General features: G+C 40.5%; 1 long non-coding RNA gene across 1 annotated transcript; it reads right to left on the reverse strand.

Annotated features, from left to right (window-relative positions):
• Positions 1 to 4,470: 4,470 nt before the first annotated feature.
• LOC102239615 lies at positions 4,471 to 8,430 on the reverse strand. The gene is made up of 3 exons (XR_314013.2): positions 8,334 to 8,430; positions 7,348 to 7,432; positions 4,471 to 6,508 (listed from the first exon to the last, which is right to left on the reverse strand). It is a non-coding gene; the product is annotated as an uncharacterized LOC102239615 (long non-coding RNA).
• Positions 8,431 to 10,358: the final 1,928 nt, after the last annotated feature.

Consider the following 10,358-nt stretch of genomic DNA (forward strand, 5'->3'; position numbering starts at 1 on the left):
GAAATTCTGTTAACAACGCATTCAAGCATTGATATAAGTAGCCACTTTACTCCGACCCTTCCATTATGAGGTGATGTTGATAACTGCTGAGTAAGAGAAGGTCAGACAAGATTTGATAGAGGCTTCAAATTCACATGTTCCTTGCTCACCTTTCAGAAACAGCCACAAATGAGAAGTGAGAAATTTTGCTCTGGGATTAGCTGTCCTTGGTTAAAAGTACCTTTCAAATGACCAATCTGAACGAATTCTGTGGTCCCTGTTCGTCATTTTAAACTGATTTTTATGTACTAGCTTTTCTGCTTCCTATTCTGTTTATCCCTTGGTTTTAGACATGAAATGGCTCTGCCAGGAGAAAAATCTCTATAACAAAATTTGTCAGTCAAGGTAGAACATGATGCAAAAACTAGCATCATCACACACATAATGGGAAACCCCACAAAAAGACAAATTAGACCAGTGGTTCTCAACCTTCTGGCCCTTTAAATACAGTTCCTCATGTTGTGACCCAACCATAAAATTATTTTCATTGCTACTTCATAACTGTAATGTTGCTACCGTTATGAATCGTAATGTAAATATCTGATATGCAGGATGGTCTTAGGCGACCCCTGTCAAAGGGTCGTTCGACCGCCAAAGGGGTCGCGACCCACAGGTTGAGAACCGCTGACCTAGAGGATTTCGTTGCTACTTCATAACTGTAATGTTGCTACTGTTATGAATCGTAATGTAAATATCTGATAGGCAGGATGGTCTTAGGCGACCCCTGTGAAAGGGTCGTTCGACCGCCAAAGGGGTCGCGACCCACAGGTTGAGAACCGCTGAATTAGACAGAAAAATATCTGATTTGTCTATTCGTTCAGCACATTTTCAAACAGGAAAAGATCCAGAAAAAGGAGAGAAAAGAAGAAACTCATCCTAAGATCAGGAGAAAATCAACAAGGCATCAATGGGACAGCCTTGGAGGGTGTTTTCACACATGCCCGGGTATTTCATCACAGGTCTCCCTCAACACAGCTTTCTCAACACTGACCAACAGTCAAACCATGTCTGCCTGAGCAACACAGCCAGTTCCACAAGTTAAAGGATCTGCTCAAAACAAACAGGAGAATGCAGAAATAAGTGGGAATTCGGATGAATGTGTTAGGGCTGTGCAATGCATGTGCTAGTTCTCCCAGCAGGACTTGTAAGCGAGTCACAACTACATCATTAGGGAGAGGGTGAAAGAAGCAGCTTTAATACAGTACCTGGTGAGTCACTTCCCTCCCCACCCCAGGTCAGCCAGAGCCTGGTATCTTACTCAGAGGGCCGTGGAAATGGAAGAAGTCAGCTACCCAGGCACTTCTACCATTCCACCTAAACCTTGGAATTCCCCAGGGACAGGCTCTCAAGGCGATGCCCAGTCTTTATGATTCACTATTTCCAGTCCTATAATAACCCTTCCGCCTTAACTAAAATCATGGCGGCCAAGGAAGTCATGTGACAGATGCTTTAAAACTAAAGACTGTCCAGAAAGGGCAGGCCTCCCCCACCCTTACCCACCCATTACAAAAAACAACAAAAAATGTGTTTGGGGAGGGTGAGCATGAGTGACTCTGAGTCACAAAACAAAGAAGAGCTGTGTTCAAGGTAAAGGCTGAGCAGAACCAGGCCAACCCCGGCTGCCTCAGGAGTAGGAGTTTAAGGACAAGTGCAAGTGTTGCAGCAGAAAGTAATACTTTTTTCCTTTGCTAGCCAAAGTTCCACTTCTTTCAGACAGCCACAGACATTCAGGCAATTGATGTTTCTTAGGGAAACATAGGGCTTCTCCAAAAACAAATGCCCAAATAATTGCAAGGAAAAGGTGGGGAAGGGAGAATGAGAGGTGACTCCATAGCTTCAAAGGACTTAAAAAACATATCAACCAATGAACGATCCAAGGAAGAAATTAAGAAAACAGTTCCAGCCCCAGTCGGTTTGGCTCAGTGGATAGAGCGTCGGCCTGAGGAATGAAGGGTCCCAGGTTCAATTCCGATCAAGGTCACATGCCTGATTGCGAGCTCAATCCCCAGTGGGGGACATGCAGGAGGTAGCCTATTAATGATTTTCTCTCATCGTTGATGTTTCTATCTCTCCCTCTCCCTTCCTATCTGAAATCAATAAAAATATATTTTAAAAAAAGAAAACAGTTCCATTTGCAATAATGTTCAAAAGAATAAAATAGGTGATGAAAAAAGCCAGTCACAAAAAGACAAATATCCATGATTTTACATATATGAAGTACCTGAAGTAGTCAAACTCAGAAACAAAGTAGATTAGTGGTTACCAGGGGCTGGAAGGGACAAAGGGGAGTTGTTCAATGGGTATAGAGTTTTAGTTTTGTAAGTTTTAAAAATGTGTTACACAACAATGTGCATATAATTACTACTGTACTATACACTTAAAAATGTTTAAGATGGTAAACTTTATGTTATGTGCTTTTAAACACACACACACACACACACACACACACACACACACACACACACACACACACAGCCCTGGATGGTTTTGCTCAGTGGATAAAGTGTCGGTCCGTGGACTGAAGGGTCACAGGTTCGATTCTGATCAAGGGCACGTACCTTAATTGCAGGCTCATGCCTGACCCTGGTCAGGGCACGTGCGGAAGGCAACCAATCAGTGTGTCTCTCTCACATCAATATTTCTCTCTGTCTCTCTCCCTCCTTTCCCCTCTAATAATCAATGGAAAAATATTCTCGGGTGAGGATTAACAACAAAATAAACCAGATCAACCAATTGCAATGTATGAAATTCATTTGTACCTTGATTTAAACTGTAAAAAATAAAACTTATGAAAGAATAGGGAAAAATTGAATGCTGACTAGATGTTTAATATAGAAGCATTGGTTTTGTTTATAATGAATGGTTTGTGGGGTTTTTACATGATTTCTTTTTGTTTAGATAATCTGAAATATTTATGGATGAAATGATGCCTGGCTTATTGGGGTGATCACTTGTAAGGAATATGAACATGTAATCACTATGTTGTACACCTAAAACTAATATACTTTATGTCAACTGTAATTGCTAAATAAATTTAAATAAAAAATAAATTAAAAAATTTTTAAATGATGCCTGAAATTTGCTTTGAAATAATCCAGTGGGGTCCTGGATGGTTTGGCTCAGCAGTTAGAGCATTGGGCATATACCTTGGGAGGCAACCAATTGATGTGTCTCTCACACATTGATGTTTCTCTCTGTCTCTGTCTCTCTCCTATCTCACCTCCACTCTCTCTAAAAAAATTTTTTTTAAAAATCAATTGAAAAAATATCCTCTAGTGAGGATAAAAGAAACAAAGAAATAGTCCACTGGGAATGGGAAGTATGGAGGAATCAAGATGGCCAGGAGTTGAGACTTATTGCAGCTGGGTGATAAGTACATGGAAGTTCATGTACTCACGTATGGTCTATCATTGTACATTTTATTTTCCCATAATAAAGACTAAAATAAACAAAGCAAGTGCCTCTGGGAGGGTGGTGCTGTTGGGAATTTACACTTCCCCTGAACTCATCTATTAAGATGCTCTCCTCGCCTTCAGCAGGAGGATCCAGGCCATCATGAATCCAGCTGTTCTGGGTTGACAGGCAGCCTTCTTGAAATCCTTTGGTGTCTGCACTGCTCTTCCACTAAGTGACAAAACAAGGAACTCAGCTAATCAATCTTTAGGGATAAAACTCAGGAGCAGCATCTTGGGCTTAGTTGAGAAGCTCATTGTTTCATTGACTTCTGTGAGCTGTGGTTTCAGGAATGTTTTATCTCCATAAGCATTCCTAATTTGGGTGATGAGACTTGCTACCCAAGTCTATAGGGTCCTTTGAGGAGCCACCAGCCTCTCCAGTGCACCAGCACCTAGACATGCTGACAACCAGTGAGGGCAGGGGCCTCTGCCAGGTGGAGCAGGAATGGAGATGAGACCACCATGAAAGAGGGTCTGATGAAGTCACCAGGCACAGACAGGAAAGAGGCAGCAACATCTTTGCACCTACTTGGAAGTTTTGCCCAAGAGGGGCTCTTCTCTAGAAGGAGGAACACTTTTTTCCACTCCCTGCACTGCCTGGCTCCAGGCCCCAATCCTTCCTTCCCCAGCTACTCCCACACGGAAAGGAGCGCCAGTTCCCAGGGAGCTGAAGTTACTCAAACTAAGCTTAAAACAACAGGGACACAGAGGCTACTCAGATTCCTCTCTCTCATCCCAGATCTCCCCTTCCCATTACTACAGGAGCTGAGGACAATAACACCCATACCAAATGCCAAAGGAAAACAGAGCGCCTGCGGTTAATTTGTGCTGTCGCTGGGATTTACGTTCTAATAGTTTCGTGGCTGCAAGAAGCCCTTCTGGAGGGTGCCTTTGCTAAAACAGAATACAGTGAAAATCACCTGATTGATTGCTATAGCTATACCAGTCGTTCAAAAAGAAACTACTTTCACAAGAGCAAAGTTATAACACTTTAATAATTTAAATAGAATTAACTTCAGGAATACACACACACACATAAAATTCAGACAATTTCATTGAACAGTGTTAAAAGTCCCCAAAATCGTGGATATGAAAAGGTAATGTTAAAGCACTACAGACCAGAGTAAAACAAGGTAATTATTTTGCATTTACCAATAAGATGACAGCCTGTGGATACATTAGACCTTAATGAGAACACTTCAAGGGAATGTCATTTACAGAGAAATACAATGGATCTCAGAAAGATAAATTTATAGCTAACAATTTCTTTGGTCCTCCAAGCTACACCTGATTTTACTTTAAGATACCAAACATGAGTTGAGTACTTAATTCTACTTGTAAATAACTAAATATTAAGCAGGATAATGTTTTTATTGGCTTCAATTTTAAAAGGAACTCAAAATCAACCACCACTGTACTTTAGAAACTCCAAGTGTAGAAGAATATAGGAAACAGAAGTAGGGTTTTTAAAATCTCTTCCATTTTGTCTCATTGTAAGCCAAACAAAGTGCATCACAGTGGCAGAGCTAGGACTACCAAGTTAAAGCAATCACTGTGGTTAATTCTTCTTAAGGTAATGGGATAAATGTGAGGAGCACTACATCAACCAAATAAGAGGCTTCTTCAAGAATAATTAATTGTGTTTGTGTTTTGGCAGGGAAGTTGGGTTATTTTATTGTTTTAATTTGGCCCAACACTGCCCCAGTAGAGGAGACTTTAAGATAAACATCAATAAGGCAACAGCTTCCCAGACTAAAAGACCTGGCCCACTTGAACAGTTACACTGAAGACAAGACCTTCATGGACCACAAGGGAAACCAGTATGGGGCTTCCAGTATTTTCCAGGGATTCCAGAAGATTGTGGTGCATTTTCAGACACCAAAACTACACCACACTGACACTGGATGCAGCTCACGATGCAGTCCACAAATCATGTTTACGGAAGCTATGTACCTGAAAGTGATGAACACTCAAAACTTTCTGGAATACTTAGAAAAACTATTGAGAAGATAACAAAAAGTTTTGAGGGATCTGCAAGAAACACACAAAGTAAGATCCCAAGAAACTTCAAAATGTAGAATGTAGAGGACTAGTTATTTGCAGTGTTAGTACTAAATCTCATAAAATAATGGCTTTTAAATAAAGGCAAAGGTATCTACACTCCAAATGGTGTGATATTCTCATCAAGGCACAGAGAGTTAAATGTCTAGATCCCTGTATGTTGACATGAGAATACACTCGTAAACAACTCCAGGAATTAATTCCTGATACATGAATTTTAAAAAGAACGGAAGGTAGAAATGTTCCTTTTTAATTCACAGTAAAATAAAAAACATAATCCACCACCTTGCCTTGGTGACTAACATTATAACTAGACAGTCAAAAATAAATATATAAAAAAATAAGTGTTACTGGCGGTTTAATAAACATGATTAGAGTGGAGCCTGGTGAACTTTGAATTTGTAGAGCTGTATAATAACTTATTTTAAGCATTACACCACTTTTGTCGGGGGAATGGAAAAAGCAGTATATTGGCCATAGTTTTCTCCCATTCCCAACACTCCTACGCTTATGAACCAAATCACCACACTATTTGGATAGAATACATGAGTTCTTCCTCCCCAGCATCCTCAGTTACCGAATGGCAGTGATAACAACACTATTGGCAGTGTGTGTGAATGTTGCCACTAAGCAGTGGCAGGAACAAAGCAGCGGGCCCACCCCATATTAAAATTAACTTTATTTGACTTGCAATAAATAATTATTAAACACAATTAGTGACAAGGAGTTTCACAATTGAGAAGAGAATTGTACAACAATTAAGACCAGACAACCAATGCTACTAGAGGCGTGATCTGCAGAGCACACGGTGTACACTTAAAGTTCAGCAGCTCCTGATGAGGGTGAGGAACTCTTCCCGCGTCTTTGGATCTTCCCGGAACACACCCAACATCGTGCTGGTCACAGTCTTGCTGTTCATTTTCTGTACCCCTCGCATTACCATACACATGTGTCTACAAAACAAGCCAACCAAGGGAGAATAAACAGTTACTGGTTTGGTTTTTAAAATAAAAAGCAGGCCAAAAGATTAAATCTAATTAAACTGGGTTCACAATAACCACGTTTGTTAAAGTTTCTTAGTTTTCTATCTTTTATTCTTCTCAGTGGTTGAATCCTTAAGGCATCCAACAGGAGAGGGGAGAATGGGATGTTCTTCCTAGGTGAAAATAATACAAGTGGTCTACGGAGATACAACAAGTTCGAGATAAGAAGAAATCCACAGTTCTCACTTGTTCCATTTTCATGACCAAGACAGCATTATGCTAGCTGAGGAGAAATGGTGAAGTAACCAGAATCCAGGACGGTGACCACGGTGAGTGTGAGCGACCTGGCGAAGCTGGAGAGCATGCACAGTGCAGAGTCCATGCCACACCGGGAGAATGGATGAGAACTTTGCCCACAAGCTGCATGCAATTCTCATAATGCATTCTAACTTAAACAAGTGTCTTCTGATGTCCTTTGTACCCATTCTTAGTTCTCTCTACTTTTTAAAATATGTGCCAAAATATTAGAAAAACTCTGGTTGGAGCAACAAAGAGCTAAAGAAGAAATCAAGAGAAGATATACAATGCTACTGCCTGTGCGAATCACTACACCTAAGCTTATGACTCCCTACTCTTCCACAACCCCCGCCCCCAAACTCACACACAAAACAGGCTCCCATACCCTAGTTCCCGTATTGGCAACATAGGAAATGAAATGAATATCCCCTGCCCTAACCGGTTTGGCTCAGTGGAAATGAATATCCCTTCATGCACCACTATGACATTATTAAAGGCAAATACGGACTTACGTTGCTTCAACCACGACCCCGACTCCAGCAGGTCGCAAGGCTTCTGTGATTGCTATGGCAATCTGTTTCGTAAGGCGCTCTTGAACTGTGGATGTGACAAGGAGCTCAGTTTAAGTGTCTGACACAAACAGCTGAACGTTTTTGCTGTCTCTAGGATATATAAAAATCTCAAAAAGCAGACTTCTGAGAGAGGTAAAAGCCGAGACACACCAGCTTTGACCAGCTGGCTTTGTCTGCTGCCTGGGCCACAGGAGGCCCCTGTCCCATCCTGGCCCTCAGTACAGGTGCTGAGAGAGCTCAGGAAGCCGGGCGCCCTCCAGCACCCCTGGAGGGAATGGAGTAGAGCAGCAACTGTCTCTCGGGTGTGCAGCAAGACCAACAGAATATTGATAATAAGCACCTCCATAGAGGAGAGCAGAGCAAATGAAAAAATAGCTCGGCAACAGGATTAACAAGGGGGTTACAGTGTGATTATTGAATTGTACATAGAGCAATGCTGAAAACCAGTGATTTAACCTCAATAACACAGTTCCTGTGCTGAATACACAACTGATCTTTGAATACATACATTCACTGCAGCATTACATCCATTTGAAAGCTGACAAATTTCCCAAATGTCTATCAGAACAGGGATTGATTAAATGAAGCCACAGCACAGCCGTGCAAAGGAACGCTGAACAGTGGGCAAAACAAATGAGATACTTACATGTCTGTGGGGGGAAATGTTTAAGATGTAAGCGGGGGGAAAAATAGGGAAAAAAGATAAGTGAAGCTCATTATGTATAATATGAGCCCGTTTTGAAATGTAATATAATAAATTTATTTTAAAATGTTTGTATATGCATAAAAATGTGAAGGAATGTATACAGCAGACATTTTCTGTTTTATATTCCTATGAGGTTTTAATTTTATGTCATGCATATTACACTTATAAGAACAATAAGAAAAAACTTTTTCAGTAAAAAAAAAATGGTTTTAAAATTTACCTTGTAATCTTCTACTATAGATTTCTACAATCCTAAAAAAGAAAGATTTGTTTTAGTTAATGGTAAAAATTTTAAAGTGAAATTGCTAAGGCTTCCTCATAAGACTAAAAGGACTTCATTGAAGCAATTATAGGATGTGAGCAGGAGATTAATGCTTACAGGAGGATAGAAAGATATAAAAACTACAGGACAATAAAGAGGGAAGGTCTAACGGAGAGCAACTAGGACAGAGTGGTGTGTCCCTATGTCCCCAAAGAGAGAGAGAATTAAGAGTATATAGTTCACTTATGAAAAACACAATTAGAGATGAGTAATTTTAAAGCTCTCAAGTCATCAATTCTAAGCCAAGACTGAAGTGTTCTAATATATATTTTTTTATTTTTTTATTGATTTTAGAGAGGGAGAGAGAGATAGAAACATCAATGATGAGAGAGAATCATTGATCAGCTGCCTCCTGCATGCCCCCTACTGGGGATTGAGCTCGCAACCCAGGCATGTGCCCTTGGTCAGAATCGAACCCAGGACCCTTCAGTCCGCAGGCTGACACTCTATCCACTGAGCCAAACCAGCTAGGGCTCAAGTGTTCTAATTAAACATATTGTTTAATCAAAGCTTAAAGTTCAAGTTAAAAATAAATATTTGTTCATTAATAGCTAGACCATTGTCAACTACTGTGCCAACTAACCCTATTAGGATAATCAGATTAGAACTGAACAGACTTCTCCAGACATCTCTTTACATAATAGGTCCATCTGAGCAATCAATATGATTAACCCCCTCCCAAAATAAAAGCTGACTGATCTTAGCTTATAGCACCATCTGTCAAATGATGATTTTTCTCCTTTCAGCATCTTTCACTCTAGTTGTGAAATGTAAAGACGGCCACATGAATCACCCATTTTATTTCTTTTTTCTATTATTATTGATTTTTAGAGAAAGGAAGGCAGAGAAAGAGAAAGAGAAACGTCTAGATGTTGTCCCCCTTATTTATGCATTCATTTGGTTGCTTTTTGTCTGTGCCCTGACCGGGCATCAAACCCGCAACCTTGGCGTAATGAGGATGATGGTCTAACCAACTGAACAATCTGCCAATGCTGTGAATCACCCATTTTAGAATAGTAATTCACATTAAGGACCTTTTCTTTAAAATTTGGCCTTTTGGTCATGAATTTGGACTCAAGGTTCATGTATGAGGCATTTTAAGGCTCTTCTCTCCAATATGACCCTCATATGTAACTGACAACTTGCTCCTTTATAACTGTTACAGCAAATAAAGTCAATAAAGGGTAGGTTGCCCTATTCACCACTCAACCTGAAGGCAGGAGCCACTCTGATTCTTCTGTGTTCCCAGCAGGCAAACAACATTGAAGGAACTCCAATACATATATTTTTTATTTTGTTTATTTAGTAAAATTATTTTGAATCCTCACCAGAGGGTATTTTTTTCCCATTGATTTCTAGAGAGAGTGGAAGGGAGGGAGGAGGGGAAAAGAGAGAGACAGAGAAACATTGAGGTGAGACACATTGATGGGTGTGCCCCTACCAGTGCTGTAGAACCTGCAACCAAGGTACATGCCCTGGACCAGTAATTAAACCCGTAACCATTCAGTGTGCAAATATATAAAAATATGTTCACCAAAGCATTTTTTTTCTTTCTTGACGGTATCTTCAAACTGTAGACTATACTTATGTATATCAAAGACTGGTTAAATGAATTCTATTAATCAGTCAAAGAAGTACTATGTAACCATTAAAAAGGACTTAGACTTGAGAAAACCAAGATGGCGGCATAGGTTAACGCCGGAGTTTGCTGCCTCGAACAACCACTTCAAAAATACAACTAAAAGACGAAACGGACATCATCCAGAACCACAGGAAGGCTGGCTGAGTGGAAGTTCTACAACTAGGAGGAAAGAGAATAGCATACCGAGACTCAGAGGAGGCGCAGTGCTGAAGTGAAATACTAAGGTGGGGAGTGCATGTGGAGAGGGCTGGCGGCTGAGGGCGCCGTTGTTGTTTTCAATC

The sequence above is a fragment of the Myotis brandtii genome, unplaced genomic scaffold (genome assembly GCF_000412655.1).
Source record: "Myotis brandtii unplaced genomic scaffold, ASM41265v1 scaffold413, whole genome shotgun sequence".
Classification (NCBI taxonomy): domain Eukaryota; kingdom Metazoa; phylum Chordata; class Mammalia; order Chiroptera; family Vespertilionidae; genus Myotis; species Myotis brandtii.